The following is a 22,682-nucleotide window of genomic DNA, read 5'->3' as shown; positions in this document are numbered from 1 at the left end:
TCCAGCTAACAAACTGGCATAGGAGAATTTTAGTATAATGAATATTGCTTTGATTACAAGCTATACTCCAGCCTATGGGAACCATAAATACTTTACTGTTTACAGCATCTGGCACTTGCAACACACTTCTAGTTTATTTGGTCAGATGATTTGATGTCACCTCAAATGATGCATTGTGATGTGATGTGCGTCTCTCCGGTTTACAAGCATTTTTTAACACTAGCAAGTGTCATGAAGTCAATAGAGGAGGTCCTTCTGATAAGGTTATCTCTGGAAATCTGCAACTATTTGGCATCAAAATCTCCCACCACAAAAGAGTGACAGTGTACAGCAGATGTTTGCATAGATTTATAAACACTGGTCAGTATGAGGGGAAGACTGATCTTGTGATTAAAGATACTACACTGGAGATCTGGGTTCAATTCTATATTCATCTATAGATTTCCTGTGCAGCCTTGATCAGGTGTCTTATTCTCTCTGCAACTCACTTTCCAACAGTAATAATTTATGTTCCCAACCGCTGTCTGTATTGTCCATTTACATTTAAGGTATTTGTCTCTTACTGTGTTTAGACATAGAGCCAAGCACAAGATGCCCTCAATCTGAGTCCTCTAGAAGCTACTGTAATACAAATATTAATCAAATAACTGTATTCTGGACTGAAACTTGCTGAAATGCTTATGTAGTTCAGTTCTCCAAGTTTATGCTATGAATTCCAACTCATTCTCTTGAGGTAAAAGAACGGCAACTTCACAAGCATATTCTTTTCTCTAGGTACTAAAATGGTTGGAAAATAGGGGTTTTCCTCAATAAAAAATAATGATATTTCTGCAAAAAAATAAAATTAGACACATATTGGCCACAATCAGAGAAATTTTGAGTTGGAAATGTCATCCATTGCTGCATAAGAGATGTAGTTTGGGTGCTTCATGCTTCCATTCCCTTCAATATGACAAGCTTCCTGAGTCAGACAACATTTCCAGTGATGCACCTCTCTTGTTAAGGGAAAATTATGCATCAAAGGAGTCCCTGGATGTGAATTTATTTATGATAATTCAACCTTTTTTTAATGAGAAATCAAAATTTTCCAGGAAAGCAGACATTTTTGTTCAAATTTAGTTTAGTTAAAACCCCAATTTTCTATTGAAAATCCATTACAAAATAATTTTTTCAACCAGACATAGTAACTATGGAAAAATTGAAACATTTATTTCTATGAAGTATCATAAAGCATAAATGGGAACAAGTCCAAGGACAAACTATTGTTTGGAAACTTATCAATAGTTACAGTAGCTGATAATATATACTCTTGTAAAACAGCATCCAGTTACTCCAATTTACAAATGGAGGCCTCTAATGCAATGTGTGCTAAATAGGAATCTTTATGTCTTTTTATGTCTGCAATTACAAACTTGCAAAATTTCAACAGTTGCAAATTTGGTCCTAAAATTGGAGAGGGGGGGGAAGTATGTTTTTAAAAAGATAAATTTAGCATATAAGAAAATAAAAAGTACCCCACTTTGTGTTTTTACACATAACTTAGGCAGGAATACCTTTTTTCATATGCTACTATTTAGTATCTTAGTATATTATAAAGCTATAACAGTATATTTTAAAAACAGCATAAGAAAAAATACACTATTCATTTTCAGTGTCTATTTAATTAGTCATTAGCTATCTTGATGAAAGGCTAAGAAAAAAAATCAAGTAGAAAACTAGAACCAATTTCTCCATTGTTAAATATGTTGTACATGTAAAAGACAATTTTCCCAGCAGTACTATCCTGGAGTGGTATTTAACTATAAGATGAAGCTGTTGAAGTTAGAAGTTGCATCAGCTGTGGTCAAAACTCAGATAGTAATGGTGCCTTCCCCCCGCACAACATGAGAAAAGTTTAACAGAAACATGCATTAACTGTAGGCATGTGCTTCCTTTTGTTTTAGTATTACAGCAGACTCTCCGTACCTCATTATTAAGGATATGATTTTGTCACAGAGGACATGTGCTTGGGGCTCTGGCCTTAGTCATTTGCCCATAAACCCCCACCCTGTTATTTTTAGAAAAAATCACAGACAGGTTGCGGTCTTCCATAAATTTGTGTTTATTGCCCATAACTTGTCCATTATTTTCACTAAAAATGACCATGACAAAAGCTTAACCTTACTCATTATTCATGCATATGTATCTTTAAACTAAATGCAGATCCATCATTTATACTTAGGAACCATTTTAAAACATATGCAATTTAACAAGATAGACAAATTTTTAACTGAATATTCAAATTATACCCTATGGGAATGTCTACACAGCAAAGAAACGCCCCTGGCTGGCCTGTGCCAGCCAGCTCAGGTTGTGGGGCTATTTCATTGCTGTCTAGAATTCTGGGCTCAAGCTGGAGCCTGAGCTCTGGGGCCCTCCCTTCCTGCAGGGTCCTAGAGCCTGTGCTCCAGGACAAGCAGAGAAGTCTATGTAGCAATGAAACAGCCCCGCAGCCCAAGCCCCACAAGCCTGAGTCAGCTAGCATGGACCAGCCACCGGTGTCCAGCCACAAGTGTCACATGATATGTGGCTTATGTTACAAATGCAGAACAAAAAGGATGATAAAGACCTGCTGCCTCTTTGTGAAAAACAAAATCAATCAGTCTTCCAAACTCACAAATATATCCACCAGTGCCAATTGTGATGTCTCTCACAAACTAAGGGCTATGACATCAGTTGGACAACAAAGAGTAAGAGCTGATTAACTCTTGAAAAAAAAAAAACCCGACAAAGATCCAGTTTCCACCAAAAGGCGGTTAGTAATGAAAAATACTGAAAGAAAACTGATGGTGAACTGTATAACACAGATGTAGGATTCTCTCTTAATAGAGAGGGGCTTTGTTGAAGTTTTCTAGAAGGCATCAGTGGATCAATAAAAACTTGAATTAATCCTCAAAACACTGTGAAATATGGACTTCAGGCTTCCATTCATCTTGCACACCTAGTTTGTGCCCTGCATTACAGGAATCTGACAGTACTGTGTGATAGTAATACTGCACCACCTGGGCTGCAAATGCAACACCTTAGCTCAAGAGGGATGGTTTGAAAAAGTGCAATTGTTATCTTTTTTTTCCTTTGGTGGGAGAGAGGCTGACATCTATTGACCCCACTATCATAACAGTGCTAAATATTGCACAATAACTGTGAGAATAACCCCTTTTTGGAAACATTAGTACACTCCAAAGTGCTTGAGAAATTAGTTACCTTCTTGAAAGACTACATTTATCAAAAACATTAAGTTAATATTTTACTGTAAAAAGGATATTAGGTGATAGAGAGCATAATATAATTAAGGAGCTATTCTTCTTAAATCAGGCATCTGCAGCAAACTGAATATGACTTGGAGAGAGGACTACAGGTTGCAGAAGGGAAGAATTTGGAGGAGACAATAGGAAGTCAGTCTGTTTGCACATGGTGGAATGATAGCTAATGCTTCAGCACCTCCACAATTAGTTCTCTTAATAAAAACAGTTTCATTCTAGAAACATGGAGTTCTTTCACTTTATTGCCTAGCACATGGTACATGAAATAGCACTATCACCGGGTTGCCCAAAATAAGAGATAACATGTTGGTCTCTGGATCCTTCAATGAGTATATAGCACTGCTTCTCCTTGATATATATTTATTCTTGTGATTTATAACTTAACATGATGGATGGAAGAAAGAATGGGTGATAGTGGCCCTGAAGAACAAACTGAACTTTCTAGTCCTAACACTTATGAGAATGACTACTTTCACATGTACAGCCCTGAGGAATGAAGCATGAATTTGTTTAACTGACAACCAGTTTGCCTAACTGTTCTGTTTCCCTTTCTGTTAGGTTGGTGTGGTTTTTTAGTTTATCTTTTCCCCAGAACAAATTGTGGTAATGGTGATAAATGATTTAAAGACAGGAGGATTATCTTAATGAGACTGCTAAAATACTACCTAATCACATTTTCAGCCTCCCTTATCAAATAAAAGGAATAAGCTATATTTAGCCTACATTAAAATCCAGGACGTGAAAATATGGTCAGGAAAGCATCAACAGTAAGCAGCGTGTCTCCAAACAAGCCCCAATTAAAACGTAGTCACTGCCCCAAAAAGGTGTTAATACTATAGGACTATTCTCATTTGTGATACCAAAATATGCTGCGTTTCCCATCAGCACATCTTACGATGCTATTTCCTATTCCTCTCTCTGAGAGTATCCCTTCAAACTCTTTTCAGAGCCCTGAGGATTCTCAACCTATTTTTCCATTTACTACGCAAAGCTTAGGTCAAGTCAATCCACTTCTGAGCTAAGAAAAGCTTATAACAGCTCTTGCAGGAACCCATAAACACTGCTCCTAAGTCAGACAGCAGGGTTATTAAATATCAAAGCAAAGTGTTTTCTTCCATGTAAGTTTGGGAGGGCTGCCTCTCCACAATATGCTTAGCACTTGCTCCTCCAGGAAATTAAATTAAAATGCTACCTTCTTTTTAAAATAATATGATTTATTAAATATAGAGGGTAGGAACTTTGCCACTGGTGCAGGGGTCAGCAACCTCTGGCATGCGGCTCACCAGGGTAAGCACCCTGGCGGGCCGGGCCAGTTTGTTTACCTGCTGCGTCGGTAGGTTTGGCCAACTGTGACTCCCACTGGCCGCGGTTCACAGTCCCAGGCCAATGGGGGTGGCGGGAAGCTGCAACTAGCACATCTCTTGCCCGCGCCACTTCCCGCTGCCCACATTGGCCTGGGACCGTGAACTGCAGCCAGTGGGAGCGCCGGTAGGCCAAACCTGCCAATGCAGCAGGTAAACAAACTGGCCCAGCCTGCCAGGGTGCTTACCCTGGCGAGCTGCGTGCTAGAGGTTGCCGACCCCTGCACTGGTGTATATGTTGTGTTACAAATCCTCCCCTGGTGTAAACTGGCATAGCTCTACTGACTTCAATGATTTACATGAAATGAGGATACAACATATTTTACATACAGTTTCAGAAGACATGGACCAAAATTTTCATACATGATTAGAGGTTTTAGGTACCCAGCTTGAACTACCTTAAAAAGTCCAAATTTTCACAGGATGGTGCTCAGTACTTTCTGAAAATCAGGCACCTTTAAGGTAGTTCAAGTTGGGCACCCCCAAAATTGAGACCCCAAAAATCACTAGCCACTAGTCACTTTTGAAAACTCTTTAACCTTAGACTCTACAATGAAATCAACCTATTTATATTGACAAATACTGTGATTATGCATATCACTTAACACTGTGTGATCCATCATGTAGTCTGAATCTATTTCCTGGGTGGAGGGTGGGAGTAAAAAACATCAGAATTGTTCACGGATGTATTTTTTTCTCCCTTGAAAGAATATCCCCTACAAATCAATGTCATTACTGAAGAACATGTGGCTTTATCCTCCATGTAAATTCTCCAGGTGACTCCTTTAGTCCAAAGTCTCATGCAGGATCTGAGCTGATTCTTGAACTTGGTAGAAAAGAAAATTCATGCCACAGACTAGTTTGTGAGGTATTGATCTCTAGGTGAGAGGAGAGGGGTTCAGCATCTAAAGTTCTGAGAGACCAGGTCTGTCCTTAGGCATATGCAGCATATGCTGCTGCGTAGGGTTCCAGAAAAATTGGGGCACCACCAGGACCAGGGACGGCTTTTTTGAGGTGGGTGCCCAGGGTAGCCCGCCAAAGAGGACGCTGTGTGCTGACCCGGCCCGATGCTCCATGCACGCCACAGCCAAGCAGCCACAGTGCTGGTTCCTCTCCATCCCCCTGCCCCCCCCTCGGCTACTCTCAGCCAGCGGGCCCAGGGCTGCCTTCTCCCTCTCCCTCACCCACTTACTCCTCTCAGCCAGTCGGCTGCCAGCTGAAGGCTCCTGTCAGTGACAGGGGCAGAAAGCAGCTTTTAGCCTATGCAGCTCGGCTCTGCCCCCACCTCCCCCTGCAGAGGCTCATACCACTTGGTGGTGCAAAAGGGGTGGGGGGGAAGGCTTGGCAGCAGGCCCAGGGGTTTCTGGTTGCACTGCCACGCACTGCGGACAGCTAGGCGTCCCTCCTGTGCTCTCAGGCCCCTGCCAGGCCTGGGGCAGTGCTGGTGGGAGGGTGCTGCGCATGGAGGTCCCCCTTGACCCTGTGCGCCCGCCCTAGCCCTGCCAATTATCCGAATGCAGAGACCAGGGAGCATGGGGTTCCTTGACCATGCAGGAGGCAGCACTGGCACCCAGTGGAAGGACACCTCAACCAGTGGGTGCTCCTTGTTTCAGGTAAGCCCGCTCTGCACAGGCCCCATGGAGCAACTCCAGACCCAGTTCCCCATGCCCCATCCCCTTCACCCCCCCACCCACCAGCAGGGCGGTTCAGAATCCTTTGCTGCCTCATCCCCCCGCACTCCCAGGCTGCGAGCCCAGGTTGCCGTAGCATCTTCTCTATACGAAGCTCGGTGTGTGTCAGCACTGGGGGGGAGGGGGAGGGGGAGGGAGAACATAGTCTCATACAGGGCCATCCTTAGGATTTATGGGGCCCTATGCAGTATTAATAAACTGATGCCCCTATGCCTGACTTGCTCTTAGCAACACAAACATAGACTTACAGTACTGGAAAACTTACCAAGGGCACTTTATTAAAACCAGTTTAAACAAATTAAGCACATTATAATGCTGATGGACTATCAATACATGTAAATATAAAAAGTATTCAGTTCCTTGTGCGTGCTTCAGCAGATTCCTTCAAGGTTAGTGTATTGCCTGGCAGTCCACTTGATTATTTTTCTATGTATACATCATCAGTTTGGCATCTAGTGCCTTCAGGTCTAAAGAAGAGATGGAGTGTGAATAAACTAACATTTGCTTATATCTGAAGCATACATAAGTGAGAGTGTGAGAAAATGTGTCTGTTTCATTGAAAATATACTGTAATATATTCCCTCTTCTTCAAGATTGTTTGGACTGTAATGGAATGCTGGAAAATATATAAAAAAATTTACACCCTCACATGCCCCTATTGAAAAACTGCTAAGGAAGTTTTGAGATTTTCCTGTAGTAATTATTGCCACCTATGTCTGGCCAAATAAATTTGTAATAAAAAGAGGTAAAATAAACATTTTTGTAAATCAACCTAGCTCACTGATGGGAGCTATAGTGAAAAATGCACATTACTAAAATGAAACTTACAGTTCAAAGTCTATCCATTCAGGATACACAGCCTCTCTAGGATGGGGACATTTATTTATTTATTTTGTCATACATTCATAAATGTCAATGATATTGAGTTTTTATTATCTGGAGCCTTTCATTAGCAAAATGTCAGCGATCCTAAACATTAACAAATATTAAGGCTCTGCAACACTACTTTATAAAAAGTGAAGTATTACACCCATTTTATTAAATGAGTAAACTGAGACATATGTTAAGAGACCTGTCTAAGTTCAGACAACATTTGAGTGACGAAACTGGGAAAAGAACATACAGGTCCAGATTTCCAGGCTCCAAATTGAGTAGCATGGTTGTAACCACGCTATGAAGAGAGACACTCCATTTTTCAGGTGAAATTTATCAGATCAGAAAAATGTATTTTAAAATCCCCATTTCACATTGTTTGGACTCATGAGGGAGTACATGTAATGTAGTAAGTAGAGATTAAGTCAAATAACCCATTTTTAATAAGGTGCACCATATGTTGTGATAGACATATAGGACCCAGTGCACTAAATGCCCTAACAACTATGTGGGGGAAACCAGACAATTACTACGCTCTCAGATGAACTTGCACAGGAAAATGATAAGACAAACACATCATATCACACATGGGTGAACGCCTTTCACACTCCATATCTGACCTCTCAATCCTCAGTCAAAAGAAAAGAAACCTGTTCAACACCTTCAGAAGACAAGCATGCAAGCTTAAATTCGTAACTTTGTTATCCCCTAAAAATCACAGACTGATTAGGCACAATGGATTTATGGCTGTCATGACAAGGACATGGGCACTCAGAGCTAGTGGTTGGAGCAGGAGTTGGAAGTCAGGCCAAGTCGGGTACCAGAAGGTCAGAGTCCAAGACATGCCAGTGGGCAGACTGAGAATCAGGTGTCAGGAGACAGGAAGGGTCAGATTACCAAGAGATTGGGATCAAGCACCAGGTTACAGACAGCAATTGAATAGCAATGGTGAGCACAAACCAGGGTCAGAAGCTGGAGTCCAGGGTCTATCACAAACAGAATCTGGAGCAGAGATGGACAGGAAGTCTGTGTTGTTGCTCAGACAGCTCCCCTTTGTGTCTTCCTGGTTTAAGTATTCATAACATCATAGAATACGTGGGTTGGAAGGGACCTCAGGAGGTCATCTAGTCCAGCCCCTTTCTCAAAGCCAGAGCAACCCCCAACTAAATCATCCCAGACAGAGCTTTCTTAAGTCTGACCTTAAAAACCTCTAAGGAAGGAAATTCAACCACCTCCCTAGGTAACCCATTCCAGTGCTTCACCGCCCTCCTAGTGAAAAAGTTTTTCCTAATATCCAACCTAAACCTCTCCCACCGCACTTTGAGACCATTACTCCTTGTTCTGCCATCTGCTACTACTGATAACAATCTAGATCCATCCTCTTTGGAACCTCCCTTTCAGGTAGTGGAAAGCAGCTATCAAATCCCCCCTCATTCTTCTCTTCTGCAGACTAAAAAATACCAGTTCCATCAGCCTCTCCTCATAAGTCATGTGCTCCAGCCCCCTAACCATTTTTGTTGCCCTTCGCTGGACTCTTTCCAATTTTTCCACATCCTTCTTGTAGCGTGGGGCCCAAAACTGAACACAGTACTCCAGATGAGGCCTCACCAATGCCAAATAGAAGGGAATAATCACGTCCCTCGATCTGCTGGCAATGTTTCTACTTATACAGCTCAAAATTCCATTAGCCTTCTTGGCAACAAGGGCACACTGTTGACTCATATCCAGCTTCTCATCCACTGTAATCCCCAGGTACTTTTCTGGGGAACTGCCACTTAGCCAGTTGGTCCCTAGCCTGTAGAAGTGCATGGGATTCTTCTATTCTAAGTGCAGGACTCTGCACTTGTCCTTGTTGAATCTCAGATTTCTTTTGGCCCAATCCTCCCATTTGTCTAGGTCACTCTGGACCCTATCCCTACCCTCCAGTGCATCTACATCTCCCCACAACTTAGTGTCATACTCAAACTTGCTGAGGGTGCAGTCCATCCCATCATCCAGATCATTAATGAAGATGTTGAACAAAACTGGCCCCAGGAACAACCCCTGAGGCACTCCGCTTGATACCGGCTGCCAACAAGACAAGACATCAAGCCATTGATCACTACCCATTGAGCCTGACAATCTTGCCAGCTTTCTATCCACTTTATAGTTAATTCATCCAATCTATACTTTTTTAACTTGCTGGCAAGAATACTGTGGGAGACCATATCAAAAGCTTTGCTAAAGTCAAGATATATCACATCCACTGCTTTCCCCATGTCCACAGAGCCAGTTATCTCATCATAGAAGGCAATCAGGCTGGTCAGGCATTAACCTTGGTGAATCCATGTTGACTGTTCCTTATCACCTTCCTCTCCTCCAAGTGCTTCAAAATGGATTCCTTGAGGACCTGCTCCATGATTTTTCCAGGGACTGAGGTGAAGTCTACTTCTTCCCTTTTTTAAAGATGGGCACTATATTTGCCTTTTTCCAGTCATCTGGGACCTCCCCTGATTGCGACTTCCCTGTTTGTGAGCTGCAGGTCAAGAGGAGCACGGCCCCTAGTTGGTTCAGGCCCTAAAACTTTTTCCACATTGACCTTAGTTTGCTCTATTGCTTGTTATAGCTGTTTCCATAGCTATCATAACTAGAGATGAGCACATAACTGATCTTTTGGTTTTGTGGCCAAATCAAAAAATATCTGGAAAAAATTTTGGTTGAACCAAAATTGATTTTTTTCCTCGTTTAGCCTGCCAATGTGAAAAAATAAAAACAAACAAACAAAAATGGCTTCATTACATTTTCTGGGATTTGTTTTCAAAAAAAAATGTTTTTATTGTTTTTCAAAAAAAATAAACAAACTGAGCTAAGTTTCTAAACAAAATATTGATTCAAAATGAAAAGTCAAAACATTTTATTTTGAAAATATTGAAAAAACATTTGGACTTTTCCCCTCCTTTTTTTAATTCAGCAGAAACAATTTATTGAATTTGACCCGAGTTTGTTAAATAGTTTTGGTCAACCCAAAACTACATTTTTGACAAAAATTACTTCACTGAAAAATTTTGCCCAGATCTAATAACATGCCTCTTCCATCTATTTTCTCTTTTTTCAAGAGATAAATTTAGAAAATTAGAACCATCAATAATCAGTCAAGCATAAAACTAACAACACTGCAAAGAGAATGGTGGCTAGAGCTGAGAAACTCTGCCAGTTCTTATAGGCAAGAGTGCTACAAAAGGAGACAGTCCACAAATTCATAAATCTGTTTTGGGTTGTTGCCCATTTCATGAATGGTCTGTTTTTATTAATACTGTTGACGAGCTACAACAGGTGACATTTTTATCCCCTTAGGCTGTCCATTATCCAAATGAAGGGCCATCTGGAAAGGGATTCTGTTCACTGAAAAATGTGACAGAGCTGATGGCTTTTTAACTGCTAGTCATCTATGATTGCTAGTAAACACAGAAAATTAGCATTGATCCTCCCAAAAGAAAAAAAACCCAGCAAAGTAGTTAAGACAAAGCTTATGGAAACACCTTCTTGGCAGGTGTGCAGGCTAATTAATAATTATAAAGGACAACCTTTCCTTATTTTTTGTAAATTAATATCAGTTGTATTCTCTAAAACAAACAAACATGACTACAGGTGGGACAGCTACTTCTATAAGCCCACTTCAGTAAATCCAAATAGAAAACAAGGTTGGATTGAAATCTCTGCCCTACTACACACAGGTATTAAAGCAGTATCATTACCATAAACGTACACATTCAGAAAAGCAGGTAGCTTGACCTTTATGCCAGCTTAATAGAGCTTGGGAGAAATCAAAAATAGGAAATGGATGTGGTGAAATTGCTTGTTGTTTGGAAAGCTCTGTGGAGAGCCCCTGCAACTGCGACAGAGTCCGAAATATGTTCAGAGGGGAAAATAAGAGAACTACTGCTATACTGGCACCTATTCTCAGTATGAATATGCATGTTTTGCACCATTTCTAGGAAAAAAACTGGCAAGGACAGTTTAATAAACATTTTAATCCATTCATATATCTCCTAATAGAACGGCTTTTACTTTAGCCTTGGAGCAATGCAGGGCAGTAAACAAACCCACAGTGAATCTACTCTCATCAAAGTCAGTGAGAAAACTTCCATTGACATCAACGATGCTAGATCAGGTTCTAAAAAGTCATGCCAGAGGAAAAATTACAAGCTCTGGTGTTCCCTGGCAAAGGTGGTGACCCACTCTGAACAAGATCAAATGACATAATGAGAGATATAACAATTGGGAACATTTTCCAAGTTAACCTTTGTCATCTTTTCATATCAGAAATCATGATAAACTAGTTTGCTGTTAAATGCAGATGTCACATATTTCATTTTCTCCTGCAACAAACAGTCCTTTGCGAGGACATGAACAGTGAAAGAAAATCTGAGATGGGTTTTACCCATAATTAAATTTAGGACAATTACTACAAATTTAAGGGTGGTCTGTATTAATATCAGCCTTTCACATATGTTGTCTAACATTACTGTATGCATTGAAGAGATACAGTAAAAATGGAAATATGACAACTAGTAAAATACCCAACCTATGTAACAGTTATACAATAAATAGGTATGAGCAAATTGCTGCAAAGGGCAATTGGGAAAGACAAAATAAGGTAAGAAACCTACCTTTAACTCAAACCTTTTTCTGAGTCTGGCTCTAAAAATGGACAAAAGTTTTTTCTGAGTTTCTGAAATCATTGCATGTGTGATTTTTCATTTCTGGCTTACAGGACAGGAACCAGAGGTGCCAGGATACTGAATAACTGTTTTTATAGTATTTCCAGCTGGAACTAGAAGCATCAGAAATTCCCTTGAGAAAACTTCCAGACAAATTTTGCAAACTCAAAAGGTTTTGATAGTTGGGATAAGCCTTGTATAAACAACTAAATTTCAGGGTTTATCAAAACCAAAGCCGACATTGAATCACTGGAGATTCATCCATCCCTACCTTTGATTTTACTACCCATGGAGCTTCTGTTCTACTGTAAAAACTGGCATTTTATATTTATTGACCCAATTCTGCCACTCTTCTTCAAGTTGTGCACTGCCACCATACTTTGTGGGTCCAATAAAATCACGCTGACTGCTTGAAGAGTTGGGCTACCCAAGATAAGATCCCAGGATCTTGTCTTATACTTGTGCAAATATAAGAGCTAGACAACACCATTATGCAAAGTTGGTTACCCAAAAATAACACCAAATGAACAAGCAAAAATCCCAGTATTGATGTTGAGGCTTTAAAAGTAGCCAACAAATAAAATAATGGACTTTGTCACACCACAAGACATGAACCAGTTTTAATTTTGAAGCACTGCTCTGAATGATATGGCAAACAGAACAATCATATTATTTGTCTGCTTGTCTAATATGAAGGCAACATTATCAATGGACATCCTACAGCTATTTTACAAGATGCTGAAGAAAGGCACTGCAAAATTGTTTTTCAAGCAACTGACAATGATTTGATAATTTGGGACATTTCATATTTAATAAAAAACTATTTAAGTTGGAAACCCACAGACTGCCAATGATGGGACTTATTTATATCACACACATTTTGTCTCCAAATAGTGATTTAATCCTTTCAGTTTTTAGTATCCCCCCTTTTAAAATGAAGGGAGCATGTTAAACACTTGAAAATACTTTTAGGTTAAGCCATTCAGCTGGTATGAATAAAAGGAGACCTCCTAAAGTGATCTCTAATGATGGGTATAGCAGCTGGCTAGCAGAACATTTAACTTGTTTTTCCACAGTAGATTTGAACAGCAGACTAATGAAAATATTGAAAATGATTTCTTGCCCTCCCTGTTATCAGAAATCATAACTTGCCTAAAGCCATATGAGTAATCAAGGATCCATTTGAGCTGTGATTCCTATGTGCATATGCTCATAGCAGGTATTGCACAGCACTCTATAATCAGTACTGCAAACATTTTTCATTAGTTTCACAATTTGCTAAAACTGTGAAAAGAAAGAAGAGGTAGGATCAAATGTAAAAGAATGAGGTTAGGAAGTAAAGCAAGCTTGCTCTTTACGTCAAAATTTTACCACACACACACAGCATAGAGTAATTCATAATCATTTGAAAGAGTTATTTTCCTGCACGCCCTCAGGAATGGACTCTCTCAATCTTCAAATCAAAATGTGCAAAGCACAAAGTTCAACCCCATACTGAATAGATCATAATAATGAGGATCTTTCTCTCCAAGACGTCACATTATGCAGGTGAATAGCACCTACCAAAAAGCATTTTCTCCTTTCTAATAAAGCAGAATGGTTATATATTATTTTTACATAAAAGGCAACATTAAGCTACATAGGATGCAGATAGAGATATGATCAGTACTGACAGTCCTATTTCAAAGACGGGGCATAAGGCATATTCCAATTTTTTACAATGATTTTAATAAGCAGAAACGAATCTCCCATCATCTCCAGGTCTCTTCTGAAATGAAAAAGAAATCACTCAGAATCAAGGTTTGAAGATATACAAAATAAAAAACTGGGGATCTAAATTAGTAGCTCAGAAGGAAAAACTCAGACCCTTCCCATCTTTCATTAACACCTTAATAAGGCATTGGTTGAAATATTCCAATTTTGTGACTAATTTTTTTGGTTGAAATTTAAAAATTTGACAAAAAAATAAGATATTTTTGTTACAACTGCTTTCATGAAAATTAATCCTGTTTTTCAATTTATGGAGCTGGCTGAAAAAACTTCAAATTTCGATGAAAACAAGGAATGAGTGAGTGAGTGAGTGAGTGTGTGTGTGTCTGTGTGTGTGTATTTTTGAGACACAGACATTTTCCTATTTGGGGACAAACTTTAATGAATAAAAAGGGAAGGAGGTACCTGGAGTTCTGGAGAATCCTAGCAATAAGGAAAGGCTACACAACTGAGATCACATCTATGGATTTCTTTGTTCCTTTCACAGGAACTTTGAGGTGATGGGGAAGCACTATTTTCTTTCCCCTTCTCTAGGCATAGTTCTGCCAACACAGCTACAATCAATGCCAGAAAAGAATCAATAGATGGTAAACTGGATTGCATGCACTCTGCTCATCCTGCATACACTTTCACAGCAGGATAAACTGATAGAAGCAATATTTCAAGAATTAAATTTAGAAGAAGAACAAATGTACTTGACCAACTAGACGCAACATGCTCAGGACACTGCTTTTCTCACAAAATCTCTAACATACTAATTAAAGAAAACAAGGGCTTGGGCTACAATCTAGAAAATGAGGAAGACTAGCTAATAGACTACAATATACAGTTACTATGACCATTAATGCTGTAAAGACGACTCTCTGGGGCAGATTTTTCCAAAATGCATAGTTCTCACAAGAAGGGGCAAGCTTTTCAGAAGAGCTCACCTCCCATTTCAGCACCAAAATAAGTGGCTAGTAGAACGTTGGGTGCAGATTTCTTTCAAATATCCAGCCATAAAAGTTGTGATGCAAACTGCTAGGTGCTGAGCACTTTGGAAAATTTGGCCCTAACTATCAGCATTGAGCACTTGAAAATCTGACTCCAAATGATCTGTAGAAATGTTTCACTGAATCTCAAATTATATGAGGTGAACCATCCCATCCACACTGAAACCATTTATCAGTTTCCTCTTAGGCATCAGAATACTGCCACATGGAAAATGAGTGCCTCGGTTTTAACTCTCTCATGTAAAAAAGGGAAAGACAGGAAAAAGTAGTTAATACCTAGAAATAGAACTAAGTCCAAGATCTCTCATTACCCATGTATACATACTGAAACACAGACAAATAAACGTAATCCTGCACAAGAGATCCTCCATAGGGTTCAGCACCTTACACTTCTGCCAAGCTACGAATTGTTTTTGTAGAAAAGCCTCACTTGTTCTGGGACCCTGTGGATGACAATAAACTTCTAACAAAGAGAAGACACTGGTTACAATGACTTCTGAAAGGCATGACACTTTTACATACCCGAGACTTGTAAAAACACAAAACTAAGGAACTGATCGAGACAACAACTGATTCAGACACAAATATGTATAAGATAGCATCTCCCTGTATCGGAGTGACATGAGGAACTTAATCAGAGTTATGAACATAGAAAAACTAGTCAATAGAACAAAGTAAACTGCCAAGATGGTAGTTACCCCATAAGCAGGAGAATGCAATGAAAAATCAACGTAGTTATTTGAATTAACCAGGTAGAATTTTAATCACAAAGCAATCAAGGATGTATACAGTGTTCTGTGTCCATTCGTTATTGAGAATATTGAGTGTACTGATACAAGCTATACAGGTATAAACTCTGTATAAATTCATATTCCCGACACTCATATTCTTGCTTTTCCACACAATCCCATGTTTGACAGAATGAAAAACCAAAAAAATGTATATTATAAAGCTTTATTGTGGTATTAAGAATTTAAATTGTTCTAAGTAGCACATGTGCTCATATGAATAGAATATGTAATGGTTTCTTTATTCATTTGTTCTTGCATGTGTGCATATAAAAAGCATAATTGTTTTTTAAAGTTAAGTTTTATTTTAAAATAATTTTGGCCACAGGTCTTGATATTTACACTGGCATTTCTGTACTTTTTCCTGAAAACTTTGCCATTTTAGGTAGTTTGGACCCAGTTCAGCAAAGTACTTAAAACATCGCCAAGTGCTTTTCTGAATCAAGGCTGTATAAGGTTCCTCTCACCATACTATTCAACTTATTTCTCTACTTTTCCCATACAAGTTGTGTTATAGTTTTTGGTGTGAAATTTATAGAAGGATAATGGATATCTGATAAGAAACACAGTGATAAAGTCAATTGTTTCCTGTGTTAACTGAAATCTGGAGTTCATAATCAAAGTAAGTTGAGGCCCACATTTTCAGATTGGGTACCTTAAAGATAACCACCTAAAATAATTTAAATGATCTTGTTAATAAATATAGTCTCATCTTCAGAAATGCAAGTATCCACAAATCCCACTGAAGCTAATGTGAGCTGCACTGTACTGAAGTCAGAGAGACCTTTGAAAATCAGATAATTTCTTTAAAAGTCTATATTGAGGGACCTGGGTTTGAGAATTTTGGCCAAAATGTCCAAAAGGAATAATCTATTATGCCTGTACTGGCCTCTAAGGGAATTCCATTGTTGTCATAGTTCTACAACAATGGAGTCACTTCACAAGTCAGCCAAGTAACTCTTCTAAACTGCATCCTACGTGGCCATGATTAGCGTAAATCTAAATTACTACCAACCACAGGATGAAATAAATTGAAGGGTGTTTATAACTAGTCAATATCGAAAGAAAGAACACCATTCAATTATTTCCTGTTGCTGTATCAGACCAAAGGACTGCAATGCCACTTACTTTACATTGATTTGCAGTTACGTTATTGCAAACTAACAGGAAACTGTCAAATGCTTTCCGCTGTAATGAGTACATTTTCTTAATGGTGAATGCAAAGTACGTGCTTTCATCCTATCATTAACAGAATTCATTATCCTTTCTTCTATGTAGCCATTAAGGAGTGTATCACTATTTAAAATCTGTTTGTATTTTAGGGAAATAGTCTGTGTATGAAAATCACTATTACAGCATACCATGAAATTTTAGGAAAATGTGGTTATTAGGCAGTCTAATTATCCCAGTTTCAGTTTTCAAGTTTGCTCAAAATAAAAAGAAAACATTGACTTGAGGACAGAATATGAAAATGGGGGTCAAACAAGGTCTAAGGTTTGCTAAAATGGTAGAACTACCAGTGAGCCTGTATTGTTGTTTTTCAGTTTTAAGATTTATTTCCTAAATTATTTCTGTCAAATGTGCACATGCCACTATTGTGCCTGTCAGTTATAGCTGACCGATAAACTTTTTCAGTATGAAAAGTTCATGGTTATCAGTTTTTGTATTTCCCATCCCCACTTTCCAAGTGCCAAAATGGAATGGTGAAAAAAGTGAGAAGGATTATAAAGGGGAGCAGGGAAGGAACAGGGGAAACATACATAAATATAAATTTGTGTTTTGATTTCTATTTAATGAACAAATTGGAACATTTTGAAAGTAATGGAAAAAAATTGTGAAATCTTTATTTTTTTGTAAAAGGGGCCATTTTTCATTTGAAAATTGAATGAGATATTGAGTAGCCATACCAGTAAACCTGCACATAAGTAACTATTTATGCCTATAATTATTCATTTACAACAGTCAGAGACTAAAATTCTATGGGACCCCTAAAAATGACCCAAGAGCACAGCTGAGCAATTTTTTTTTCAGACTAATAGTTTATTCAGCAAAAAATGCAATTTGGGTCAACCAAAACTATTCCGAAATTCACCAAATAGTTTCAACCAAACTGAAAGTGTCAGAAATTTTGGTAATGTCAAAATGAAATGAAACTTCATTTTGATCCTCAGGCATTTTGATAACAGCAAGCAAAGGAGACCTAGATTCAAAAAAATGAAGGAGGAGGGGAGGAAAGAGAGGTTGAGCCTCCCTTATAAGCTTTTAGCCCAGTGGTTCTATTTCCCCTTCTATCTCATGAGAAGGGATTCCAGCTTGTCTCTCCCACACTGCAGGATAATGCGGTAGCCATTGGGCTGTGGTATGTTGTCATATTGTCATAGGGGTCTTTTTCAATGTCTCCTCTTGAAGCTGTTCCACTTTCTAGAAAGAATTACATTGGAGTGGAGACTGGAGTTTGAGTTTTCCACCTTCCAGGTGAGTGTCCCTAACCACCATGCTGTCGAGTCATTCTCATTTTCTTTTTCCTGGCCAAATGACTATTCTTTGCCATTATGAATGACTATGAATTTCCATGATGAATGACTATGGTAAGTGGCCTAACCATTGGTCCAAAAGTTATAAGGGAGGCAGCACCATCACCTCTTCCTCCCCCCTCCCATTTTGTGAATCTGATCCTCCTTTCTGTTGCTTTTGCCTAAATGTCTGAATGTCCAAATAAATTTTTTCAGGTCAAAACAAAATATTACATTTCAACTCATAATTTTTTTCAATCTGCCAGAAAAATTCAAAAATATTTTGAATTTGACCCCAAAATTATTTTTTCTTCAAATTTTGTGTAATTGCCAGAAAGTCAGAAAATACATTATTCACCCAGCTTTGCCTAAGAGCATACGTCTCACTGATAGCAAATTTAATATGAAAGAAATATTTGAAAGTGTTGCCCTAAAGTGTGTGCATCTGTATCAGGTACTGGGTGCTTTTGATGTTATTCTTTCCATCTCAGAGATATTTCTAAACTCTCCAATATCTGAAAAAAATCAATTAATATTAAAAAAGGTGAGTGACACATAGTATACTTTTAAAATGAGTTGTAGCATTCCAGAGAAGTGCTACATTGAAACACTGAAAACTAAAGTAGCCAAAACAGGTACAGCATGGGCCATGGCAGCATATTAGTGTGATTCTACAATGACCAAATCTAAAAGTGACTGGGTATTTCAATGTTTTTCTTGTTATCTGAATTATTGCCAATTGTAAAAGATGTGATGATGTAGACACTCCTGCACACAGATGGAATCTTAACTAACAAAGGCTCCATATGCCCTAATCATCCCTCAGTGCTAGTCTTGGAGCAAATGTTGGAAAAAAGTGGCAGAGAATAGTTGTAGACAGTCTGTGAAAGAAAACAAAATTGTTAACTGCACATCCTAATCACACCTCAACTCTTCAGTTTATTTTTAATTAAAAACAAGGAGAGGAAAAGGTTGTATCAACATATTTAGAAGTATAATAGCATCTAATAAAATTCAAATTTAGAAAATGGAACAGAAGCTTACTATTGCTTACACATAATTTGGCAGTTAACTATGAAATCTACAATTTATAACTTGTCATTTCTTCTTTAGTCTTGAATTTTGCTATTACTAATTTTCCACAAGCACTATGGTGATCTCTGGGCTGATTATTTAGATGCTAGTCTGTCTATTTAATGACGCTAGTTGTGAAGGCCGATACTTGCACTGCATGGTGAGGTTTATCTTGGTAGTGTCTGGAATCCTAGAACTAAGGTGTGAAAAAGGCTTATTAGATCTTTCACGTAACTTTGTTAGTGGGTATAATCTTCAAGTACTTTGTCCAGCCTAATTTTAAATGTCCAAGCAATGGGGCAGTCATCTCTCTGTGTGGGAGAATATCCCAAAAGCTGTTAGTCATGATTATTATTAGGACATAATTTATGATTCAGCTCAACATTCCCTTTACTCAGTTTCATAGTACTAAATCTACTGTAACTTTACATGCTGAACAAACCTTAAACAGTTCTTACTCTATGGTGTTTACACTGCTCACATACTTAGAGACACAAGCAAGCTAACTTGTATGAAATAATTAAATTTATACTCAAATTCTAACTAAATCTTTCTAAATTTTGAAAAAGTTCAAATACCTTTTACAAACCAGTTATCTTTCTTTGGAAATATAGTTTATTTGGTGGGGGGGAGGGGAGAAAAGACTTAGTTCAGTTCTGACTGGACTACATCTTCCATGATGCATCATGGACTTCCGTCTAATTTAACTGCAGCAGTGCATCATGGGAAATTCAATCTGTCTAAGGACCCTGCCCATAGGGCTATGTGGCAGTTCACCATTTAACTGAGCTAAAATGAAACATTTTGACATTTCCAAATTAAATATTTTTGGAAATTTCCATACTGCAATTTTTAAAAAATATTTTTACTTTTCATCCTGATTTGAAAACATGTTAAAGTATCAAAAATTACCAACAGATGGAAATTCCTATTTTCAACAGCTCTAATTTCTGCTCTCTTCCCAGCTCCCACCCTTTTTTCCCCACCCTAACAGAAAAAGAACAGAGTGGAAAGAGTAAAAGAGTAAGGAAAAAGTGCAGGATTTCCCACCAAATGAAACAACATATTTCGTGTTTTTCCTATATCAAAAAGTAATCCAAACACAAACAAAAAGAAAATAAAATAGGAATTTCATTGAAAAAAGTTCAATCTCTTCAAAAAGAATTATTTCTTGAAAAACCTCTTTGACAAGATGTCAGTAACCTAGTCCCAGATTTGGACCTTAGCGTCCAAAATATGGGGGTTAGCATGAAAACCTCCAAGCTTTTTTACCAGCTTGGACCTGGTACTGCTGCCACCACCCAAAAAATTAGAGTGTTTTGGGGCACTCTGGTCCCCCCAAAAACCTTCTCTGGGGACCCCAAGACCCAAATCCCTTGAGTCTCACAACAAAGGGAAATAAACCTTTTCCCTTCCCCCCCCCCCAAGTGTTCCTGGAGAGATACACAGGAGCAACCTCTGTGAATTTAAACAGAGGGATTCCACCCTCCCCGTTCCCAGCCTGGAGAACAGAATTACCGAGAGTCAATCTCTCTTCCCCCCCTCACCCAGAGGTGAATGCAAAGTCAGGCTAGTACATCTAACATACACAGGTTTTCCTCTGACTTCTTCCTCCCACCAATTCCTTGGTGAGCTGCAGACCCAATTCCCTGGAGTTCCTCACTAAAGAAAAACTCCAACAGGTCTTAAAAGAAAGCTTTATATAAAAAAAAGAAAAATACATACAAATGGTCTCTCTGTATTAAGGTGACAAATACAGGGTCAATTGCTTAAAAGAAATATGAACAAACAGCCTTATTCAAAAGAATACAGTTTAAAGCACTCCAGCAACTATAGACATGTAAATACAAAACAAAGAACCAACTTTGTACTCACAACTTGGAAACAGAAGATTAGAAAGCAGGAAATAGAAAAAATCCTTCTTTAGCTGAGAGAGATTCAGGCAGAAGACAAAGAACTCAGACACAAACTTCCCTCCACCCAGAGTTGAAAAAAGTCTGGTTTCCTGATTGGTCCTCTGGTCAGGTGTTTCAGGATACTTTTTTTTTCAGGTGAAAGAGACATTAACCCTTAGCTATCTGTTTATGACACAAGAGTACCTTGCTCCATTTCTGATGGCTAGTACCATAGGGAAAAAATAATTAACTATTAGTTATCTATTTTAATGTTAACTATTTAATGTTTGTCACATAGAAGTAATGAGTAGCACTTGGTAAAACTGAAGAAGTCCAGAAGTTTAGCTCAACCTACAAGAATGCAGATATTTAGCTGAAATTTATCTGGATTACATGGGGGCCCATTACCTCTGCACAACATTCATTTATACCACCCAGTCCAGGCTATGCTGCTTATGAGGGTGTCCTGTGGAGGTCTTTCAATGGGTCTCCAACCTGAGTGATGTACATCAGGGAAGACTAAACCTGGGCTGGAGCGAATTTAATGTGAGCCTACCCACCCCTATTCACATAGGAGCTTCTATCCATTGGCTGCTTAGCAATCCATTGGCTGCTTAGCTGCTGCTACTGGAGCAGGAAGAGAAGATGGGCAGCTCCCAACTACTTACCTCCAGCAGCAGTCATATATTTGAGACTGGGGTGAGATTTGATGTCATGCAGCCCATATTATCCCCACAGCTCCATTTGTTCTTCCTCCCCTTGGTTAACTGCTCTGGCAACAGCCCTTCCCTTCAACTTATTTAAAACAATTGACTATCCTGTGCATTAAATACACAGCTGTATTGTACAGTATGTCTGTTTTAGAATAAAAGCTTCTTGGGGTGGGGCAGGGTGTTCGTAGAGTTCTGAGCACCGTAATTGGTGCTCCGTGAACGACTGCTTCTAAATTTAACCCAAGGCATTCATTTAAACCTAGGAATGCAATAAAAATCAGATCTGGGGTTATATTTCTTCCTTTACCTCCAACCACATTCTGATATAGTCAGTATATTCCTATATCACAAGGGCTCTAAATAATAGGTGATCTTACAGCATACATACGACAATGAGCTGTAACAGTTAGAGGTAGTCACAGTATGGATTCAGTAAGAATAATATGTTGTGATATTTCTGCCAAACTGTTCATCCAGCAATGCTTTTAACACAAATACTCCAGAATTACTGTTTTATTACTCTAAAGTATCTTTCTATGCATAATTACAGGATATCAATTATTCCTACTATGCAAAGTCTCAGTAAAATGAATCGTATGAACATTCTGTTCATATTAATGGGATGTTACTTATTCAGTAATATTAGGCTCAGCAGTGTTCATTTTTTTAAACATATCAAATCATTTAGAATATACGAACATGATTTAGGCAATTTCAAAAAGGCTAAAGGTCAAATAATATTGTTGATATGAACAAAACCCCATAACCTTTTTGAGGATTAGAAAGAAGTAGACCCTAAACTGAGTCAGAAAGTTTCATCTTTCCAGTGAACAGTTCATCCTAGAAGTTGAGGGGAAAAGTCTGTAGTGATAAAGCTTTTATCTGAGTTTGGTTCTCTAAATGGCTGCAAATTTAAATAAAATAAGACTGCTTGCACTTTGGCTGACAACCTACCAAATAAGATGAGAGGGGGAAAATAACTGATTCCAGTTCACTGAGAAACTGATTTC

The sequence above is a fragment of the Gopherus flavomarginatus genome, chromosome 7 (genome assembly GCF_025201925.1).
Source record: "Gopherus flavomarginatus isolate rGopFla2 chromosome 7, rGopFla2.mat.asm, whole genome shotgun sequence".
NCBI classification, from domain to species: Eukaryota; Metazoa; Chordata; order Testudines; family Testudinidae; genus Gopherus; species Gopherus flavomarginatus.
Note: the sequence above shows the minus strand (reverse complement) of the source record.